This window comes from Peromyscus maniculatus, chromosome 1 (assembly GCF_049852395.1).
Source record: "Peromyscus maniculatus bairdii isolate BWxNUB_F1_BW_parent chromosome 1, HU_Pman_BW_mat_3.1, whole genome shotgun sequence".
NCBI classification, from domain to species: Eukaryota; Metazoa; Chordata; class Mammalia; order Rodentia; family Cricetidae; genus Peromyscus; species Peromyscus maniculatus.
Genome location: NC_134852.1, coordinates 56,975,671 through 56,998,517, shown reverse-complemented (window position 1 = coordinate 56,998,517; position 22,847 = coordinate 56,975,671). Strand labels below are relative to the sequence as shown.

The window sequence follows — 22,847 nt, the reverse complement described above, 5'->3', positions numbered from 1 at the left end:
ATTAGCAGCTCTTTAGCCAACATTATAGAGCCCTGGAAATGGTAGGGTGAAACTTTCATCCATTCTGGTAAAAGTACTCCCAGAATGATTTCAAAGACTCTGTCATCATGCTCCCATGGTGCTATACCTTCCATAATAATCAAAAGGGTTCTAACACCTATTTTCAGGAGAGAAATCAGGCCAAAGTTAAACACTAGTGGAATTACATTTTATCTTGAATCCCTAGAATACAAATGTTTAGTAACGATTTTCTCTTTAGTAAAGACCACATTAATCAATGCATAATTCAAAGAAGGTCATAGGAAAATTAATTGGTTATAGATATCAGGAAGTGTATACAGAGATAAAAGTTATTAGAATTGATTAATTACACAAAGCCACATTTGTTTCATTTTGCCTCAGACTTGTGTTATTCGTTGCTTAAGGCTTACAGATGTGCATTCATCAGGGCAGCTGTGCAGAGCATTGCTAAGTAAATATGTCAGAGCACAATGTCTAAAAGTAGGTTGAAAGCCTGACTCAGTTGTAAGGAAAGTTTCTAAGTACTACTGTTATGGGGGAATTTGTGGTAGCTTGAATAAGAAACATCATCTGTAGCCTCAGATATATGGACACTTAGTCCTCAGTTGGTGGCACAGCTGTTGGAGGTTTAGGTGGTGAAGGGTTGCTGGAGGAAGAATGTCAGTGGAAATGGTCTTTGAGATTAGAAGCCTGGCACCCCTCCCAGTTCACTATATATTTGCAGTCTAAGATGTGAGATTTCAGCTTCCTGTTCTTGCTACAATGCCTGCTGCTTGCTGCCATTCTTCCTGGCAAAGGTGGACTCTCCCTCTGAAACCTTAAGTCAAAATAAATGCTTTCTTTTATACATTGTTTATTTTTGTGTTGTTTTACCACACAAAAGAAAAGTGATGCCAGGCTTGCCTTTAATCCCAGCACTCAGGAGGCAGAGCCAGGCAGATCTCTGTGCGTTGGAGGCTAGCCTGGTCTACAGAAGGAGATTCAGAACAGGCATCAAAACTACACAGAGAAACCCTGTTTTGAAAAAAAAACAAACAAAAAAAAAAAGAAAGAAAGAAAGAAAAGAAAAGTGACAATTACCAGGGGAGGGAATCAGTCTTTTGGGGAGATGTATCAGCTGTCATATTGGCAGGGACACAATATAGCCAGGCAGGAAGGGACTAGATGGTAAAGTGTGGCATAAAGGCTCAGCTGAAATTCATGAAATGAGCTAAAACCCTAAGGGTCAGGATAAAATGGTCAGTTGTACCTTAGACAGAGCAGAACCTTGGGCACAGGATGTCATTCTCAAGTCTTCCTTCCCACTCATTTACTCCCACTCACATTTGACCCTGTACTCATCACCATTGCTGTGTTTTCCATTCTTCATCTTTATCATTACCATGTGCCAATCACAGCTGAGCTAGACAATACCCAGTACCAGCAGGATTCCTGTCCCATGGGGACTTGGGGAACTTAAAGCATGTAGCTCCATGCTTTGTTTTATAAAACCTTTAAAAATAATAACATTTTCTCTGGTGACTCTGAAAAGAATTAAGAGGCATTTGAATTGGGAATGAGACTTCATTATAAGTAGTCGATTAAAAGAAATGAGCCACTGTAGAATAATGGAGACTTCCTTGAATCATAATCAATGTCCTTAGTTACATAAACTTTACACCACTCAGTTGTTCTCTCAGCTCCCCAATACTCACTGAATGAGGTTGGAAGTACGTTCTATTTCAGAGACAGTGAAGGGTTTCACCCCAACTACCACTTTGACTTTGACCTTAGGAAACCGAATACTCCAGGCATCATGTGTAATAGTTTGGACTTGTTTTGATCTACTAGGACTGTGACAATTACATAGCAGCACTGCACATTAATGTGAGGCTGTGCTGCAGGTTGAAAACCGTGAAGGTGGTTCTCCATGTGGCTGCACCATTCTTCTGATAATGTCTGAGGATCTGGATTGCTGGGTGTCCTCAGCAGGGCTTGGTGGAGTTTCAGTCAGTCTTTTTATGTCTGTTGGTTTGTTTGAAAATACTTTTCTTTGTAAGGAGGACACACACAAGACCATATTCTTGAGATTCTTAGTGTGTTTTTTTCCTGACAAGATATTACTTAATCCCCCTTCCCTATTTAGTCTTGGTCTCTAAGAAATAAACAGTCTCTACTAGGGACATTGGAACAGAGCCAAACTTGGTGAGGACATTTGGGACAGAGCAACAAAGGGTAAAAAGATATCAGTCTGAGGAAAGACTCATGCTCTAGGCCTTCAGCAGGGGCGTGGACAGGAGGAGCTGGGACCACGGAAGGGGTGGACAGTAGCCACAGGGAAAGTGTAACAGATGAGAGCACCTCCTGCGAGCTCATGAGGCACCCAACAGTGACTGTGGGAACAAGTGTCACCAGGGTGAAGAAAGATGAAAGGATTAAGTTCTGATAATAATATCCTATGTTTACAGAAATGTGAACTTCAAGTTAATGAATCCACATTATCAAAAATTGATTCCCTTAGGAGTGGAGAATTACTCATTGACATGGTAATTCAAGTGCCAACATGATAGTTTGACAATGAAAACATGAACAAATAACTTAAAAACACACAGAATTATCTTCCTACATTTGAAAATAAAATAAGTACATTAAAATATTCCTCGTTGTCTCTAAAGGAATGTTGTTGAATACAGAAGACAGTGTTTTGCATCAGAGCAGTTTGAGCACCTCTCTGGTCCAGAAAGGAAGTCCAGGCCAAGATCGGTGCTGGGGGGCCAGTCTCTAAGTCCCAGCAAGTGGCTGGGGTTTCCCGGGGATGGCCGTGGGAGCAGATCGTGGAGATTGCAGGGGCTGCGGGTGGGGGGGGGTTTGCAGAAGGGGATCCTTCCTGGTGGAGCTAGAAGGGGACCTGCCCGGTGGCTTGAACCAGGGGCCAAGTTGGGCAGGTCTTCACTGGAGTGGCTGGTGCCCAGGGATGTGGTCTGGGCTGGTCCCAGATACTCACCTCTGGTCCAGAAGGGAGGTCGGGGGCAGGATGGGAGCTGGGGGGCTGGTTTCTAAGTCTCAGGAAGTGGCTGGGGTCTCGGGCAGATGGGCGTGAGGGCAGGGCGTGGAGATTGCAGGGCTGCCAGGGGCTTGGAGAAGGAGATCCTTCCCAGTGGGGCTAGAAGGGGGCCTTCCCAGTGACCAGAACCTGGGGCCAAGTTGGGCAGGTCTTCCTGGAGTGCCTGGTGCCCAGGGATGGGGTCCGGGTTAGTCCTGGATACTCACCTCTCTGGTCCAGAAGGGAAGTTGGGGGCCTTGATTCTTTCTAAGAATTGAACCCATAAAATCCAGTCATCAATTTATATGCCATATCCATCACATCAGAATAACTCCTTCCCAACTCCAGACTCTCTGTGTTCTGGTATCCACTCCATGATAGCTCTAAATGTTTCAAAGCTTCTTTTTGAATAGGCAGTTTATGTATGAAAGCTAGGCAGGTATATCTAATAATCTAAGGGTGAGACAGAATAATGGTTAACATATTTTAGATAAGGAATAATAAAATGTAGAGTTAGAAGAGAGCAAAAAGGCAAAAATTGAAAGTAAGTTAAATTACAGGATCCCAAGTACAATATCTCTCTCTAGAAAATAAGTCTGTGCTATCTTAGTATTAGGGACAGCTAATTAAGTCTTCAGTTATTGACTATTGCCTAGATTGTCTACAGGAGCTCCAAACTATTGATGTATCTTTGCTACACATTAAGCTAATGAGAATGATATTAGAAGAGAGGAAAATAATGCCCAGTTTAGCAAGTTGTAGCTGCAGAGGACAAAAGAGAACTCTTTTTCTAAGAACTCATCATATCTGAGGGTTGTAGATATGACTCCATAGTTAAGCACTTGTTGATCTTGTAGAGGACCTGAGTTCATTTCCCAGACCTATGTCACGTAACTCTCAAGAGCCTGTAACTTCAGCTCTGTGGGATCTGATGTCTTCTTTTGACCTCAATAGGCACCTATACTTACAGGCACATAGATACACAGAGAAGTACACCTAAATATATACATTTTTAAAACAAGAACTAACCAAACTAATGGTTTTGAGAAAAGAATCTTCATAAATCTGGGAAGTGCTAATTTCCCTTGTGAACATGGATGCAAAAATACTCAATAAAATACTGGCAAGCTCAATTCAGCAATACATAAAAAAGATCACCCACCATGATCAAGTAAGCTTCATCCCAGATATGCGGGGATGGTTCAACATACATAAATCAGTATAATCCACCATATATACAAACTGAAAAAGAGACAGTAGGATTAGCACAGTAAAAATGGCCATCCTACCCTAAGTAATCTACAGATTCAATACAATCCCCATAAAAATTCCAATATGATTTTTACATACTTTGAAAGGACAATTCTCAACTTCATATGGAAAAAAGAAAAAATCCATGATAGTGAACACAATACTGTACTATAAAAGAACTTCCTGGTGTATCACCATCCCTGATTTCAAGCTGTACTACTGAGCCATAGAAGTACTAACCACATGATATTGGCATAAAACAGACACACAGATCAAGGGAATAGAATTGAAGACCAAGACCAATCAATACACCTATGGACACCTGAACTCTGATAAAGAAGCCAGAAATACACACTGGAAGAAAGACACCATCTTCAACAAATGATACTGGTCAAACTGGATGCCAGCATGTAGAAGAATGCAAATATATCTATAATTATCATTTTGCACAAAAGTCAAGTCCAAGTTGAACAACCACTTTAACATAAAACCAGATATGTTGAACTTAATAGGATAGAAAGTGGGAACAGCCTTAAAAGCCTTGTTACAGGAGACAACTTCCTGAACAGAACACCAACAGCACAGGCGCTAAGATGAACAATTAATAAATGGGACCTCATGAAACTGAAATGCTTCTGTAAGGCAAAGGACACCTTGCTATATCTTAGTGTAAATTATAGTTATATTTGAAACACATGTTAAGCATAATATAATGTTAGTTACAGTAGCCATTACAGTGAGTGAAAATGGAAACATAAAAGTCAGGTCAAAGTTATTTATTCTTTTCCTTCTTTTTAATACTCTACTTGTTTGTAAGTTGCTAAACGTTTAAGGTCTAAAGCTCTAACATCAGTCAAGGATTGGAGTCTATCCAAGGCCATAGTGAATATAGTTGTCAAGTTGATCTTCTTTGGAAATAAACAATAATTTGTAAGTGAGTGAATGAAATTGATTGTATAGTGGAAGGTCCTAAGTCTTATGGAATATAGAAATATTGGAGAGCCTTTGTATGTGTAGGCATGTAAAGAAATAGGGAGGTTATTTTAATTTTTACTCTGTGAAAATTACTGAAGTGGAAATTAATGTTAATGTTATTGATAAGATATATTGAGAAAAATAGTCATAGGCTAGAATAGATAAAACGTCAAGGTAACATTTTCTTCATTTTGAACAGTTGTGGATCTCTTTTCTAGTCTCCATCTGTTGCAAAATGAAGTTTCTTTGATGAAGGATAGAAGCTACAGTTTTCTGTGTGTATAAGGACAAGTATTTAGAAGGCAATTCGGAATTATATTGTATTGGGGAAGTGGAAGTAGCATGTTCTTCATCTTAGTTTTAAGATCTCTGTAGTGATGTAGAGTTGGCTTGGTTTACAATAACAGGAACAATTCCCCTTCAATTAAATGGGTATTAAATCCAAGTAGACAACTGTTTGTTACTCACAAACCAGAAGTACCACTATTTTATCCTTGGCCATGTCTTGCTGGACTGGACATTGTTTTGTTACATAGACATTCTAGCTATGTAGGACTATTGATTGATTGCTTTTCTCTCTTGGAAGTTTGCATTGCATGCTTTGATACTATGAAAGAGTACTCAGGGAGGAAGATTCTAGGTCAGTTCCATCTCAATTTCATCAAGTTCTGAGTGTGGTGTCTTTAGAATAGGGTCTTACCTTCAATTTCTAGTAGACAGCAAAGTACAATTGTAATAACCTGTATTGCTTTGGGAGGTTCATAAACTCCCCTGACCTACAAATCAAAAGAGTTTCCAAGGCTTGACATTGTGAACGTTTGTTAGATAGTCTATGGCTCTTGGGAGGTACATTAGCAGCATGCTGTGTGGTATATCTAAAAAAAAGAATGTATAATTTCATATATATAATATATTATATATATATAATAAAATACTGTTATATTTGTGTTTTAAGTAAGTTCATAAAACAGTGTATTTTCCTGTGGCTTTTTCTAAGAGTCTTAGTAATATTTATCTCTTTTCTCTCTAATTCTGTATTACTCTTCCTCTCCTGTCCTTTGTTAAAGTCTTGTCCCCATTTTCCAAATGTGCATAGCTCCAACTGATGCATCTGCAATACAACCCCTACAGCCAAAGAGCAGAAAAAAAATCCCAGAAGACAGTACAAAAAGATTTTGAGGCAGAGGACCAGGATGTGATGCTACATAGTGTCTTCTAAACATAGCTATACACATAAAATGTCAATAACATGACTCCCAAACAAGACCTAAGTAATGACAACACCAGTTGTTACACCAATGTGGATGTGGGAAATTTCACAAGGTTCACTTTTAAATGAAGAGCTACAAGCAATTGATTGCTTCTGAAAGAGGTAGAATCATTTTTTTCCAGTGTTGAGCTCCCTAATAGGTCAATTTCAAATGGTCATCCTTAGACACAGATACACATGAGAAAAATTAAATAAACTCAAAGGATTTTGGATATATACATGTATATATATATATATATATATATATATATATATATATATATATATATGCATATGTGTGTGCATACATGTGGTGATATATTGTGTCCCCTAATATATTGTGCACCCTAATAAATATATCTAAGGATCAGAGGAAAAAGCCAGTTGCTATATTAAACATAGAAGTCAGGCAATGGTAGCATACACCTATAATCCTAGCATTCAGGAAACAGAGATCTATCTGGATCTCTGTGAGTTCAAGGCCACATTGGGGAACAGACCCAGGCATGGTGACATATGCCTTTAATCCCAGCACTAACCATAGAGGTCTGGAAGTCTGTACTGACAGACAGGAAGTGATGTAGCTGGGCAGAGAGATGAAGTGAGATGCAGAACAGAAAGGCATATAGACGTGGGTATACAGAAAGTAACTCTCTTTGGAAGCTGAGGAGTTGGTGAGGTGAAGTTGGCTATGGCTTGTCTTCTTCCTCCGATCTCTGTTTTAACCCCAATATCTGGCTCCAGGTTTTTTATTAATAAGACCACATAGCAATTCAAGTTACATATACATATATATGTATACACTCACACATATATGCAACAATAATTATTAAAGAAGAAAAGGTCATGAATTTGAAAGTGGTGACATGTGGTATAAATTGAAGGTGGAGTTGGGTAGAAACTATGTAAATATAGTACTCAGGTACAAAATTATAAATAAATAAATAGGCAAGTATATTCTTGGACTCAACCTTATCCTCAGAGGTGCTCCACTGTATACTCATATTCTGCCTCAACAGAAGACAAAAGGGTTCATTGTTAAGGTAGATCTGTAAAATTTCAAGTATGAATAGATTTCATAAATGATATTCCCCAAATAAGAGAAATTCCATAATAGAGAACAGTTAAAGCTTGTAATAACCCCCACACATATCATGAAATGTGTCTTTGGTGTGCTCTTTAGTATGGACCAATGCTGGATTCTCCTGGTAAATCAGAAATCCAAGTGAAACATGACACTTGAAAGTAGGTTTCAAGGGTCATCAAGGTTTTTCTGGTCTTTGCTCACTTTGGTTTTCTCTCTGAGATAAGCCAGTTGTCATCAGACACATCAATGATCCCTAGGAAGAGGCAATGCTGTGACCATCTGTGTACCACCATCTATATCCTGCAAATGTCCATCTTAATATGATATGCAAGACCAATCCAGCCCTTTAGATGACTGAAACCTTGCCAAACGTCTTAACTGCAAAGACAAAGGGAATTGAAAGCTAGTACTAAAGCCATTCCAAGGTCTTACACCAAAATTTCTGTATGATATTGTGTGACTTTATCTTGGGAGACATGAACAAATGCCTATCCACCAAAGATACAGCACCAGTCATAGACCAGAGAAATAATTTGACAGAACTTCAACTTAGTAAGCAGTCTCACAAGTATGCAGTGAACCATTTATGTTGGTGAGAGATTGCTTATAGGTGGCTTTCTGCATGACCCCAAAGCAGCTGTGTCCCTAGAAAGTCCACTCAGCATTGGTGGCCACTCAGAAAAGTTCATCTCTGGATCTTCGTCCTTTACAACCATAAACAGGGGCTTTGAGAATCTTGTAATTTTATGTACTACTAAGACTTTAAGTATCAATGGCAACTGGAGTCTTATGAGCCTCTTACAACTTTCCATGATGGAATGTGTCAAGTGGGAAGAAACAGCTACACAATGTATTCTACAAGTATTCTTATTGCTGTTTATAAGAGCAGTGTGCAGAGAAGATGATCAATACAAGTCTTGAAAGGGGAACTGTTTAACAAGTTCCAGAAACCACAAAAGAACTACATTAAATTAGTAGATTGCAATGGTTTGAATAGCAATGACCCTATAGGCTGATATATTTGAATATTTAGTCACCAAAAAGTGGCATTATTTGAAAGGATTAGAAGGATTAGGAGATGTGGCCCTGTAGGAGGAAGCATGTTCCTGGAGGTGGGCTTTGAGGTTTCAAAAACCCATGCCAGCCCAGACTGTCTCCCTCTCTCTCTCTCCCCCTCCCTCTCCCCCTCCCCCTCCCCCTCTCCCCCTCTCCCCCTATCCCCCTCCCCCCCCCCCTCTCTCTCTCTCTCTCTCTCTCTCTCTCTCTCTCTCTCTCTCTCTCTCTCTCTCTCTCTCTCTCTCTCTCCACCTAAGGATCAGTATGTATCTTTCAGCTACTGCTCCAGCACCTGGCTGCCTGCCACCATGTTCTCTGACCTGATAATAATGGACTCACTCTCTGAAATTGTAAGCCCCTAATTAAATGCTTTCCATGGTAAGAGTTTCCTTGGTCATAGAGTCTCATCATAGCAATAGAACAGTGACTTAGACAATAATAAAGATTAATTATACATGAAGACAGTTATATTGCCAGATTGTCCTCAGTTAAATATATAGTTTACAGCAGATTTTAAAAATCTTAGAAACAGCTGCAGAGTTATTTCTCCATATTAGCAATGTGTCAATTTCTGAAAGAGCTGGATACTTTTGGGAGATTTAGAGTCAGCCCTCCATGACTGATAATGCTCATTTACTCAAGGCAGGATTGCATAATTACAGTTTTAGAGAGCTATTTTGTGCAAACGGAAACAGGCTGGAAAGTTTTCCCAGGATGCATTTTGAGAGTAGATTCTATCAAGGCTCAGTGGATCAGGTTAGAGAGCAACTGGCATGGTGCTGCTGTTCTTGAAGGAAGGAGAGAAGGGAGAATGATGTTTGATGCCTGAGCTTTGTGGGACCTCCATAGTTTAGAGTTCCACTGTAATGACTGTAATGGTTATATCAAGAACTGCCAATGGGGGTAGCATAGAATGTTAAAAGTCCATCCTTTATTTGTCCTTTCAAAGTGACCATGAGAATCATTATTAAAGGAGCACGTGTACAAAGCTGGGATGAAGCAGGTTATCATGGACATGAAACCAGGCCAGGGTGGCTGCTTGAAGTAATGACATAATGACCTGGCATTACCCTAGAGATGTTGGGCCTTTATCTCTAGGCTAGCCTCAGACTCTCTAGGAAGCTAAAGATGATTTGAACTCCTGACTTTACCTCTGAATTTTTGCTAAGATTAGGTGTTGTGATTTTAGGATATTATATTATATCTTGTCTACCTAAAATGGTCCCTTTTTATTAAAATAAAAATATGAGTACACAGCTCAGAGAAATTCTTATACATTAAAAATTAAGGGTTAAAAATGAGAATTATTTCTTTGCAGAATATGAATGCTTCATCAAATAATAAATAAGTCATTTGATGGGTATTTTCCTCAGTTGATTTCCTTTTTCCTCTCTTCATACATGAGAGAAACTTACCCTGGAACACTTTAAATCTATCAGAAGTCTCCACAGAGCCTCTTAGACAAGTTCAGTACATTGATACATAATGTATTAAACTTTCAACATTTAACAAATTTCATACAATTTAGGAATAATTGTGCTTGAAATGTGTATCTATGCATGAATGCATTGCACAGTTGAGAATAAAATTCTTGTTTACTGAAGCTACACAACATGCAACCTGAACGAAGCAGAGTTGGATATGGAAAGTCATTGTTACTGTTGTTGTATGTGTATGTATATATATATGTGTGTTCCTGAGTATATGGATTTATGTATTTACACCATGTACACATAGGAGGCAGTTATGGGTGGCCATGTGGGTGCTGTCTCTACAAGAGCAGCCAGAGCTCTTAAACACTGAATCATTCCTCCATTCCATAGCCAATATTAATGCAGGCTTAGAATAATTCTCCAAGGCAGGTTTTACTCTGGTAAAATTTACATTGACAAAATCTTCTAGGGACAGGTCTATGGCTTTTGTCACATGTAGATAGATAAATCCTCCCACAAAAAAGATGTAAAATTACCCCCGCCCACCAAAAAACGTTAACTTTTAGTCATTTTAAACCAACATAACCCCTCTTTTTTTCCTAAAATCATTGGTCTGAGTTTTTTTTTTAATTTCAGTGACTCAGCATTTTCTAGAATGTGCTACATATGCTATCACATTGTGTAGCTCTTGGATTTTCTTTCTTTCACTAAAACAATAAGTAACTCTTTAGGTGTGCTTTGTATATTTCTGTGTGTAGCCCATTTCACTGTGTAGTAGTTCTGTTTAAAGGCAATATCTCAATATATATACTTGAATACCAGAATTATGAAAAACATGGATACATAATGTATTAAACTTTTGACATTTAACAAATTTCATACAATTTAGGAATAATTGTGCTTGAAATGTGTATCTATGCATGAATGCATTGCACAGCTGAGAGTAAGAATCTGAATGGAACTTTAAATATTTTCCTGCTTCCTTCTGTCTCATGGCATCCTGAAGCAATGCCCATTTGCATTCTGACTCTACAAAGAAGATTTATATTAAGAATTTGCATAATAAAATTATCCTATTATTATTATTATTATTATTATTGGAAGTCCAGCATCTTCCTTTCAAAGGAATTACTTTTAAATTATCAATGTTGTTATATATGTATGTACATATGCATATATGTGTCTGGCATAAGTATTCAATATCACTGTTTTCATTGCAACAATCCTTAGTATTGCATTTGCCCATCAGCTTCCTCTAAAACACATAGTTAGTTCATTTTGACAGTTTCACACAACAATGATGTTGAGAATATTGCATGCATGCATAGACATGTGCACTGCATTTCACTTGCTTAAATATGCTTCAAAGTGCATTGTCTCTGCCATATAATAGAATATGACTTTCATGAACCTAATTGTTTCTCAAAGTGTTCCGATGATTTTGTATACCCTCATGAATCTTGGAATTGTCCTAGTTGCATGCCATTGACAAAGCCAGATGTGATGACAATTTTTATCTTTATCCATTGTAATAATTGTGTAGAAATACATTGTCATGGCTTGAATTTACATTAAGCTGATGACTGACAGTTTCTACATGCTTTTCTTTTTTGCTATCCCTGAAACTTCTTTTGCTAAGTATGTATATAAACCACTCAGTTTAGCATTTCTTAACTGGATTGTTTTCTTATTTTAATAATGATATATTACAGTTTTATGTTTCCATGTTGACTAATTTCTGCTATATCCAACCAGTCTCATTTAACCCTTCTTATAATATAAAAATACTGCTGTGAATTCTTGAAAACAAATAAGTGTGGCTCCACTGTATTTACACAAATGCTTATTAATTCTATGAGTTTTAGCTTTAGTTTCTGCTATTGTATTGTATTGTACATGTTTTTCAGTTTGCAATATTTCTGATCAGGAACAACTATTTCACTTTATGTAAGTCTGAAAACTTCTAATAAAGTACCTGAGAATGTAGCCTCTTACTTTTTCACTGTTTTGTTTTATGGTTTTCATTATTTATTTGGCTCTTGGGAGTCAATTATCTTTTTAAAAATAATTAAAAGTGTAAAAATATATTACATAGATGCTGCTGAAATTATAGTGGAGTTATGTGCTAATTATATATTGTAAAATGAAAAGCATCCCAAATTGAAAATGCTTTTCTTTCCTATCAAGTTAGAGCTGAGCCTAACCTTACTCATATTTGCTAACAGAATTTACAGCATCCAACAATGGGGCCAAGTGGAACACAGAAAAATAGTTCATAGATACACAGACACTGGCATCTGGGGACATGCTGGGGTCCAGAACACAGAGCAGAATATCCAGACTGCCCTGGAAAGACATTCTACTGTGGGATACAGACTAACTCTTCCTGTGAATACCTGTCATGCCTTGAGCTTGGAGCCACTGCCCTGCCCAGAATCCAGAAGCAATCCCCACTTCCTTCTCCAAACCCAACTGCTCCTCATTGTCCACCCAGAATCCCAGAGTGACACTCACTGCTCCACACTCACATCCGAGTATCCTTTACTGCCTCAACCCAGACTCTGAATATACACCTCACTGTTTCCTCACATGTATTTCTTATTTCCATAGCACTTGGAAAGAAAATAATCAAAATTCAGTATGAAGGTTAATTTTACTGAATGCAACTTGCTTTTAGACTATAACACCAAAAATATTGGACAGTTTTATAATCAGGTACCTTTGCACACATGTTAAACTTGGTCATTGTTGAAGTAATACACTTATTTGTGTGCATCTAATTATCTTGTATCATCAGTCCTTTTCCTGGAATCTCTTTTATACTGTGCATTCTAAAAATCCATGATCTTTGCTTATATTTAGTTACTCAATCAATTAATTAATTTACCCTTTGAGACAGCATCTCATATAGCTCAAGCCCAGGATGGCCTCAAAGTCCCATGGCTGGAAACAGCCTAGAACTTCCAATCTTCCTGCCTCTATACAAGTCTGGACACCTTGAACTTTCACCCTGATTTATTTGGTCTTTTTAGAAAAGTTCCTTTTTTTTCATTTGTAAAATATATCTCCTCTTGATACGGTATTTTTAATTGACATTAATTTCTGTTATATATCTCATTATTTCAATACTTTCTGGTTAGCCATTTTATGGTAAAATAGATATAATACACACTCTCATTTTCTGTTCTTTCTCTCTTTTTGAGCACTTCCTTATGAACACTGAATCTTAATCAATCCCATCTGCACTTGTCCCCACATCCTCCTTTGGGCCTCTCCTCTTCCTTACAAATTCATGACTCCCTTTTTCACACACACACACACACACACACACACACACACACACGCACACGCACACGCACACACACAATTACACATACAGTCATGCACACATCTACATGTATGTATGTATATACAATCTCCTGAGTTCATTTAGTGTTGTGCTTGTGCATATGAGATTAAAGCAGACCACATGGGATTGGATAATTTAGTAAGGAGACAGTCCCTGAAGAAAACTGATTCTCCCACTCTCAGTAGCATTTAACTTCCTATATCTCTTTCATTATTCACTGTTTTATCTGAATAGCTTCATCTAAGTCGATGTTAGTCTTTATGCAGGGATCTCTATACTGGATGTGTTAACTATGTTAGTGTAGAGTTGAAACAGCTATGAAAAGAATCCACAGGAGACAGAAAGTAATTAAATACAAAGAGAAAAGCACAAATTAAACAGGAAGAAAGAACAACTAATCCAAGTGCTGTGGAAGAATATCAGGTTACTGTGCGGAGTATTTTGGGCTCTGCATCCACTGGTTTGGCATCTTCAGATTCAACTACCTGGATTCAACATATTTGAAATGCTAATTTGCACTGAATGAAAGCAAGGAGTTTTTCTCACCATTCTTAACTGCAGAGCAAAGCATCTGTGTTGTGAAAGGGTGATCTACATGTGAATGACACACACAAGCGGACATGCACAGGGAAGAGCAGTGTCATCATGTACGGAGATTTGAGTGTGCACAGGGTTTGCTGTTCTGGAGACAAACACCCCCAGATTCAGAGTGGCAAGTCAAGAGCACTTATGTTGCATGTATTGTTTGAAACTTTCCATCTTTGCTTTGGTCATATTTGACAATTGGAAGTTTTGTCTAGGGACACCTTAAACAGGTTCTCCTCTCTTTTCTCAGAGCTTTTGCAGCTCCATGCCCATCAGGGGACTGGATATCACTCTAGAGTTTTGTTCTGATGTTTGTGTACTGCTTTTACTGGTGGCTTTTTAGTATTTTACTTTTTTCACTTCTTTAGTTCTGCAGTTTCTATTACTTTCTCATCCCTTCAATCAATTTAATAATTTTGAAAATCCACTGCTCTATAATTTTCTACACCTCTTCAAATTCATCCTTCTTTTTCAGAAAAACACTTTTCACTTGATATTTTCAAAAACTAACCATAATTATTTTAAAAGCGTATCTAACAGTTACAGCATCTGAAGTAGCTCCCAATATATCTGTTTATTGTTTAGTGTCAGACCATGACCCAGTGTTTGACACAAACTGTGTAAGAATGGCCTGAAACACTGGTTAACACTCTACACACTGAAAAATCTGTGTTAGGTTTTAGTGCCTATATTAATTACTTTTCTTTCTTGTAATAAAATGCCATGAAAAAAGCAGCTCAGGGAAGAAACAGTCTATTCTGGTTTACAATTTCAAAGGGGACACTGTCCACCAAGTAGGGAAGGCCTGGCAGCTGGAGCCCTGAGCATGCCTAGCAATCAGAAAACACACTGATCACATTTCATCCATACATAGGAACCAAGAGACAGAATAGGAATTGTCAGGTTATAAAACCACAAAGCACAACCCAGTTATGTCCTTCATCAAGGCTCTATTTTCAAGTGGTTACAGAATCTTTTCAAACAGCACCACCAGCTAGGGACCAAAGTGTTCAAACAAGCCAGCCTGAAGGGGGAATTCTCATTCACACCACAACAGTGTGTCCTTCTTAGGTGACCAAGAGAACTTAGAGCTAGAAACAAATCAAGACATTCCAATTTGTAATTCTTGAATTCATTCCAATCTCATAATTCACTTCTAAAATTGATTTCAGAATCTTCATATGGCAGAATGATTTGTAATGTTAGTCACATTCATAGCATTTTCTACTGACTTCTCATGATGGCTCAGTCATTACATCTCCATTAAATGATTATTCCTTTAGAGCTCAAATAATTCCTTTAGAGCTCTCTGAAAATAGTACTATCAGTGGGAAAGAAAATAATTAACAATTTTCATTACCTCTTTATTTTTTTGTCTTGTCATAATTCTGCATTTTTATAGGCCAAACAATACCAAGAGGCCAGTCATGAATATTTGTAATTCCAAGGGGGAAATTATCTATGTATATATGTGTGTATGTATGTATGTGTGTATGTACATATTTGTCTGTCTGTCTTCTATTTATCTGTTTATCTCTCTCTATCTATCTACACATCTATATATCTACATATCTATCTACTTCTAAGTATTTAAAACTTACTAATGAAGCTATGCCCTTATTCTGCTGAGTTTCTATTCACAGTCTTTGAGTTATTTTCTGGAAATAAGTTCATGTTCAAAGGTTTTCTGAGGTAAAACTCATAGCCTGCTAGTTCCCATGCAGTTAAGACTTGCTAAACGATGAATGCTAGAACCTTCCATAAAATGCTAAAATATGAGTGATGAGACTTACTGAAGAAAATGTGACTGGCAATCAGGTTTTCACTATTTTTTTTACTATTTTTCATAAAGTTTTAAACTCAGCATTTTCTGGAAAATCTAATTACTTCTGAAAATTATGGAAGATGGCAGTGCATGGCTGATCAAACAGGATTCATCTCAATAAGGCAATTCTCAGAAGGAGTATATACTTATATAGACTTTCATTTAGTCAAGTGGCTGTAGGTATTCAGCTAGATAGTTTTACAATGCTGTAGATAAAAGATGAAATACATTCACGGTAAGATATGTTGATCACTGTCTTATATATTTTTACAATTTTCAAATATTCCCTCTACAATTGCTTTCTCAAACTGCTCACAGTTACAGAGGATTAAACTGAAAGTAGAATTGTGGCATATATTATATATACTAACTGCCTTGAAATAAAATTTTGTGCCAACCATTGTCTCTAAATTTATAATAAACCTCGTAGTTTTTATGACAGAAAGGATTTGGAAGAGTCTGGAGAACTATATTGACATTGGGTATGGTGACTTCATACCTTGGTCTTCATATTCAAGTTAGCTTTGCTGTCTGTATTTCTGAAATAGACAATACGACTGCAATAGACCTCATATGGAGTCATTCTGCACCCATGTTTGAAAGACCAAGGATACTGAATATTCTTTATTTCACCATTCATTCAAAGCTTAGGGTCTCAGCTTTGAAATCAGACAATATGTAACTCATAGCTTCACCCAGGCATGAAAGCCTCACCCTTGTGTGTCCCTGTGTTTAGTTTTTGAAATCAGTGAATTAACCCTTGAACATGGTGTCTTCAAAGACATCAAGTTCAAACTCCTCATTCTAGGTACAAATAAAATCAATATTAGAATTATTTGGATATTTATTGGTGCCATTTAATTAATTAATAGTAAACTAACAAGTTCAATATACTTACTCCCAACATAATTATTAAATACAGTCTTATTATGTATCTCTCTCATGTCAGATTCCATCTCCTCCTAAACTGTTCTGTCACAAAGAAGTGACCTGCTGCCAGTAAACAGCACCAGTTTTTGTCAAATTTGAAGAGCAGAATTTTAATACTAAGCAGTAACAGGGTACTAGGAATTCATGAGTGCTGTCTTTGTCCAAATTTTTTCACAGTGAAGACCTGTCATGGTTTGACAGCTGAGGAAATGCTTTTCCTTTAAGTTAAGTTTTGATACCATGTACACTTTCATGCTGGTAATTCCACAAACTATGCAGAAAATGAGCTATTGCCTTTACTCATAAAACAGTGCTGTAGAGCAAAGGTATTCTGATGCTCATTGACCTTGATATGGATGTCTTCATAAAGTTGCTATAAGTTTGATAAGGAGTGGTTGATTTTTTTCTAATTTCCTTATATCTTGTACTCTATTCTTGCATGAACCATATATTAACAAAAATCTAAACCCACAAAAATATATAAATTAGGTATACAATAGTGACTCATACCTTTAATCTCAGTGCTAGGGAGATAAAGACAGGCAGATCTCTGTGAATTTGAGGCCAGCCCGGACTATAGAGGGAGTTCTAGGACAGGTAGGACTACACAGAGAAACCCTGTCTTGAATAACAAACATACAAACAAACAAACCACAAACAAAGCAAAACAACAGAAAAGATATAGCAAGAGCATAAAATAAAATGGCAATCTTGCCAATTTCATTATTTTTAGACAGAAAACCCACCATACAGTACAAGAAATGCCCTAGCTATATTTTAAGTGCAATCAAGAGTTGTAAACACAGAAGTAAACACATTATACCATCTCTAGAGGAGCCACTTGGTTCCTTCTCTCATCACCGACCTCCTGTAGGGGCCAATGTGACACAGGGCCAATTCATGACTGATTGGCAGGCATGAAGTTCACCTCCCATAAGGAGAGCCTGGAGGTCAGCTGTAGGTGGTGGGAAGTAAGCCTGTTATCCACAGTGGAGGATTCTTGTTATGCAAGCATACATGCAGGCAAAATACTGTATACATAATAAATAAAAAAATCTTTTAAAAAACTCACTAGAAGCTCACTCTATTATAGACACTAACTCGAGGCTTGCACATATCCCATTGACTATGATATTGTTATCTACTCAAAAAGATGGTCTAGTAGGGATAAGAAGATATGTCATTTAAAGACAAAATGGTAACCATGTAAGTATGATGCTGTGGGCTTAGAAATGTTGACGTGTGGTTTAATCTCTAGAGCAGGAAAGGGTCTGTAATATAGAGGGAAGAATATGAGCTGGGTATAAGAAAAGTTTTAATTTCAATGAGTTTACAGAGGACACAATTAAGCTTATATCCCAGAACAGGCTAGATCAAGCTGAGATCACTTTTCTCAGATTCTTTATTTTTAATGCTGATACAGCTGAAGTTCCAATGAGCTATGAACCTCATCCAAAATCTTAATAGCATGCTGAGAGAGATTGTGGATTACTACCCAATCCTGTTCATGGATTAATAAACTTTGCATTGCATAATTTTGCACCCCTGAGTGTGAGGGAGGAATGCTTACATTTGTGGCATTCCTTCCTTTTTATTAACTATTTAAAACTCTACATTTATTCTTTTTCTGTTATGATGTTTACTGTAATAATTATAGGTTTATGTGAGGGTCATATGAGCACCAGCCTTATGGATCCTGTCTTTAGACTGAAATTTTCACTTATATTTGGTTTAATTTTATATTATTTAATTTCCTTTATATCTAGAAGCAATTTGTGACAGGATATATATCATATAGTCATGTAAATATATATTTGGTGTTTGGCATGTTGTACCATACAGAACTAAACAGAAAATCTCTATAATGTTTCCACAGTAATCATCGTACATTTAATTTCCTAGGTAATATTCATTATTAAGTGGTAATCACTTGTGTATAAATTTGAGTGTGCAAGCATTTTGTTGAGAATTGAAGAGAACAAGTGAGAAAGAAAGAGAAGCTCCTCTAAATCAAACTGAACCAAAAATAATCATTTTCAGTGTCAGAAATATGCTTCTAGTGTCATTGAAAGAAATGGCAGAATAATATTGTAAAGGAAATTGTTCTTATTAAACATAGTTATACTTTCCTCAGTAAAAAGAAAACTTTAAAAAAGTTATATTGATATTATACAAGATATATAAAAAATGGAAATGGATATTTTTTGTGTGATGCCAACACAGAGGGTTTGATTAGACTATACAACTGAGATTCTATGGATGGTGGCAGGTTGAGAGGCCAATCTCACCAAAAAATTGACAATATTAATTTTGTATTGTTTTCCAAACAGTTCAAAATTGTTTCTTTCAGTTATAAGTTTTACTATATCATTTTTTTCATGTATTTTGGTCCTAGTTTTCAAATTCCAGCATTTATTCTAAAAGATGATTTCTATTCTCACACAAGACATGTGGATGCTAATTGGGGTATATAGAGACATGCTTTGTATTTGATTAAAATGAATAATCTTTTATGCTGAATTTCATTGTGAGATACATTTATACCTCACTACTGCAAATCCTCAGAGGAGAATTCCAATCTTTACAACAGTTCCTTGAGTGAAGTTTGTGGTGCTATTTACTGCTTAGCACTGTCTTCAGAAAAAAGAGAAATAGATACTACTAAACACAAAATTTACTTATTTCATGCACTATAATTTAAATATTACTTGGTGCCAATGTGTATGAAAAGTATGGTAGAAGAGATTTTTATTTCTGACCTATCTTGATGCAAATGCCTTATTGTGTACGTAATTTATATCAAATCAAGGAAGAATACAAATCAAAGTTTGTATTTTCTTGCATTATAATGATGCTGTGTGTGGTTAATTTGAGTCTGGGAGGCAACTGTTGATAAAACACTTTAAGAATTTACTGCCAGCTGCTTTCAAAGATGGCATGTGTGAATATAGTATGGAACTTAACTAGATTATACATGTACATAAAGTTTAAAATTGAATAAATTTATATTTACAGAAGTTAACACAGCATATATTTATAATTAACTTTAAAATGAGAATTGATAAGTAACTACTTTTCCTAATTTGTATACAAAGAAGAGTTATGTACCTTATTTTTAATTTCAAACATTAAATTCTGAATTGTTCAATAAGTTGTATGCATTAAATGTTCCCAAAGAACATCAGTATAACATTCTAAAGCCATGAATCTATAATCAGTTTCAAAATAATCATCTTCCTGGCAGGTGCAATCCTGATGTAACTCTCTCAAAGATAAAAGTGACTCATAAGGAATTCAAAGGTGATTGTATTGGGGTTTAGTCTGTGAAGGTACCTATCCTAGTAATAATCTCTTTTCAAATTTGGCTGTCAGACTATTGAAATAGTAGAATCAAGAAATTGGGATTTCCCTCAACCCTCTAATGGAAACTGAGGGACTATTTCTGGACCTCTTTGTCCCACTTCCCAATGAGGCTCAAGTGGATTAATTTCCTTTTTCAGTGTTTCACTGCTAACTTGGCCTCTTCTTGTCTTATGGAAGAAGGGTGGCTGAGCCCAGCTCATTAGGGTGGTCAGATCCTAGGTACTGACAGGAATGGATCTGGTAACAGCTGCTGGGAGGAAGGACATGGAAGAAGAGGGGGGATTTTCCATTTCAGAAATGACTTTCATTGATTGAAGTAAAAATGATGGTCTGTGGAGTACACGATGAGGGATCCTGGAATACAGAGAGGTGGGTCAGGAGCCAAGGGCCTTTCCTCCTGCTAGCTTTTTATTAAGAAAGCCAAAATTGCCATCTTTCTATGGTGACATGGGGCTAGAGTGTAAAATCTGAACTTTGTTCTTGCAGGAAGACCAAGGAAGAATATTAACCTCAGTGCTATTTGCTTTAACCTTGCAGTCAGCAGGAGTTGCTCTGGGGGCTGTGGAGCACAGGATATATAAAAGGTATTTATTGTCTTCCATTTACCATTTAGTTTTATGTTCAGAGAGGAAAAATGACAGTCTTGACTACATTTTGACTACTTTTCTGTTCTGCAGGTTTGGATCAGGAAGGCACAGCTCATTGTGTTTGCTGCCATTAGTTTACCCATTCCTGTTTGCAGCCAGTATAAAACTGATGCATTTTTAACCTTGTGGTCTTGTTGATACTGAAATGCTACTCTAGGTTTAATTTTATCTATCCATGGAGGCCAGCTTGAAAACAAGTTATGAACACGGTAAAGATTTTTTATTACTTTGCTTAGAAATGATCTCTGTGATGGGTTGAATGAAAATAGCCCCTGTAAGCTCATAGGAAGTGTCACTACTAAAAGGTGTATCCTTATTGGAGTAGGTGTGGCCTTGTTGAAGGAAATGTGTCACTGGAGGTACACTTTGAGGTTTCACATGCTCTATCTAGACCCAGTGTCTCTATTCCTGCTTCCTGCTGATCCAGATGTAGAGCTCTCAGCTACCTCTTCAGGACCATGTCTCCCTGCATGCTGCCATGTCTTGTAATGATGATAATGAATTAAACCTCTGAACTGTAATACAGCTCCAATTAAATGTTTTCCTTTATAAGAGTTTGTATGTTTACGGTGTCTCTTTTCACGGCAATAGAAACCCTAAGACAGAGACTGGGGTATTGTTGAATAGGCCTGACCATGGTATTATTTGGAGGAATGTGAACTTTGGGACTTTGAATTAGGAAAGCAGATGAATGCTTTAAGTGGGATTAAATGGGTCACACTAGTAGGGTCATGGAAGACAGTAGTGCTGGGGTGAGTTGAACTGTGGGGCCTGGTTCAAGAGGTCTCAGGGGAGGAGAATATTAATTTGTGGCCTAGACAAAATTATTGTGATATTTTGGTGAAGAATGTGACTACTTTCTGCTCTTGTTAAAAATATCTGCCTGAGCCTAAATTAAAGAGCTATGGATTAAAAGCTTCGTCAGAGGAGATTTCAAGACAGCCTAGTATTGAATGTCTTGCTTGGTTGTTAGTGGCCACGCTTATACAGATCTATAATGAAATAGAGCAAGCTAAGCAAGGAAAAATACAAAATGTACAGTATGAGGAGAAAAGGAGCACCAGGAAGTATAAACAGATTAAAGAAAAACCTTATGCTACATGGAGTGAATGGAGTAGTTATTTCAGAGAAAGATCCCAGCTAACTAAGCTTCCAACTTGTGAAAATAAATTTAAGAAAAGGTTAGGGAAAGGCCTGGTGGTACAGACCTTTAATCCCAGCACTCAGAATTCAGAGGCAGCAGATCTCAGAGTTTGAGGCCAACCTCGTCTACTGAATGAGTTCCAGAGCAGCTAGGCTTAGACAATAAAGGAAACCATTGAAAACAGAAAGCTGGTGTGCTTGAATTAAGGGATTGTGTTCCAGCCCTACCAAGCAGCAGAACTTAGCAGTTTTGGTCATGTGATTCTGGCTTTAGAGTCCAGGATAGAGGAAAGGGGTTATAGGATCTCTGTCCATGCCTAAGGAAAGCAACTGAGGATATGAGTCAAGGGTGTTCTGAATGGAGGCCTAGAAAGGTCATTGTATGAAGCTGTGGAGTTGATGCCTGGATTGTCTTGGAGACCCCAAGACGTTGGGGATGCCAGAGCTGTGGGATACCTCCGTAGGAAACCTGATATCATGAAGTAGAACCAGCCCAAGAGAAAAAGATGCCTGTTGCAGTTGACAAAACTGAAAGGAGTTGGAGATCATAAGAGAGTTTTGACATCAGACATGGAGATGCAGAGTTTGGAGTTTGCCAACCTTGCTTTTGTCCAGCATCTCCTTGTTATGCTTCCTGTCCTCTCTTTTGGAATGATAATATATATAATCTGTGCCTTTATATGTTAGAAGTATGTGATCTGTCTTTTTCATTTTGATTTTTACAAGGGATTACAGTTAGGAAATTACATGAGTCTCAGAAGAGACTTTGAACTTTGGACTTTTAAACAGAGCTGATAGTATTATAGGCTGTTGGGACTTTCAAAGTTGTACTAAATGCGTTTTGCATTATGATATGGTTACATGCCTATGCGGGGCAGGATATGGAATATGGTGATTTGAATGAAAATGGC

At 37.3% G+C, this 22,847-nt stretch overlaps 1 long non-coding RNA gene across 2 annotated transcripts in view; it reads left to right on the top strand.

The window, feature by feature from the left end:
• LOC143266977 (uncharacterized) overlaps window positions 1-22,847 on the top strand; it is a 74,818-nt gene that overhangs the window by 27,071 nt on the left and 24,900 nt on the right. For both annotated transcript variants that reach the window (XR_013041831.1, XR_013041830.1), the window contains exons 3-4: window positions 20,633-20,730; window positions 20,824-21,002. This is a non-coding gene — a long non-coding RNA (uncharacterized LOC143266977). The remainder of the gene's footprint in view (window positions 1-20,632; window positions 20,731-20,823; window positions 21,003-22,847) is intronic.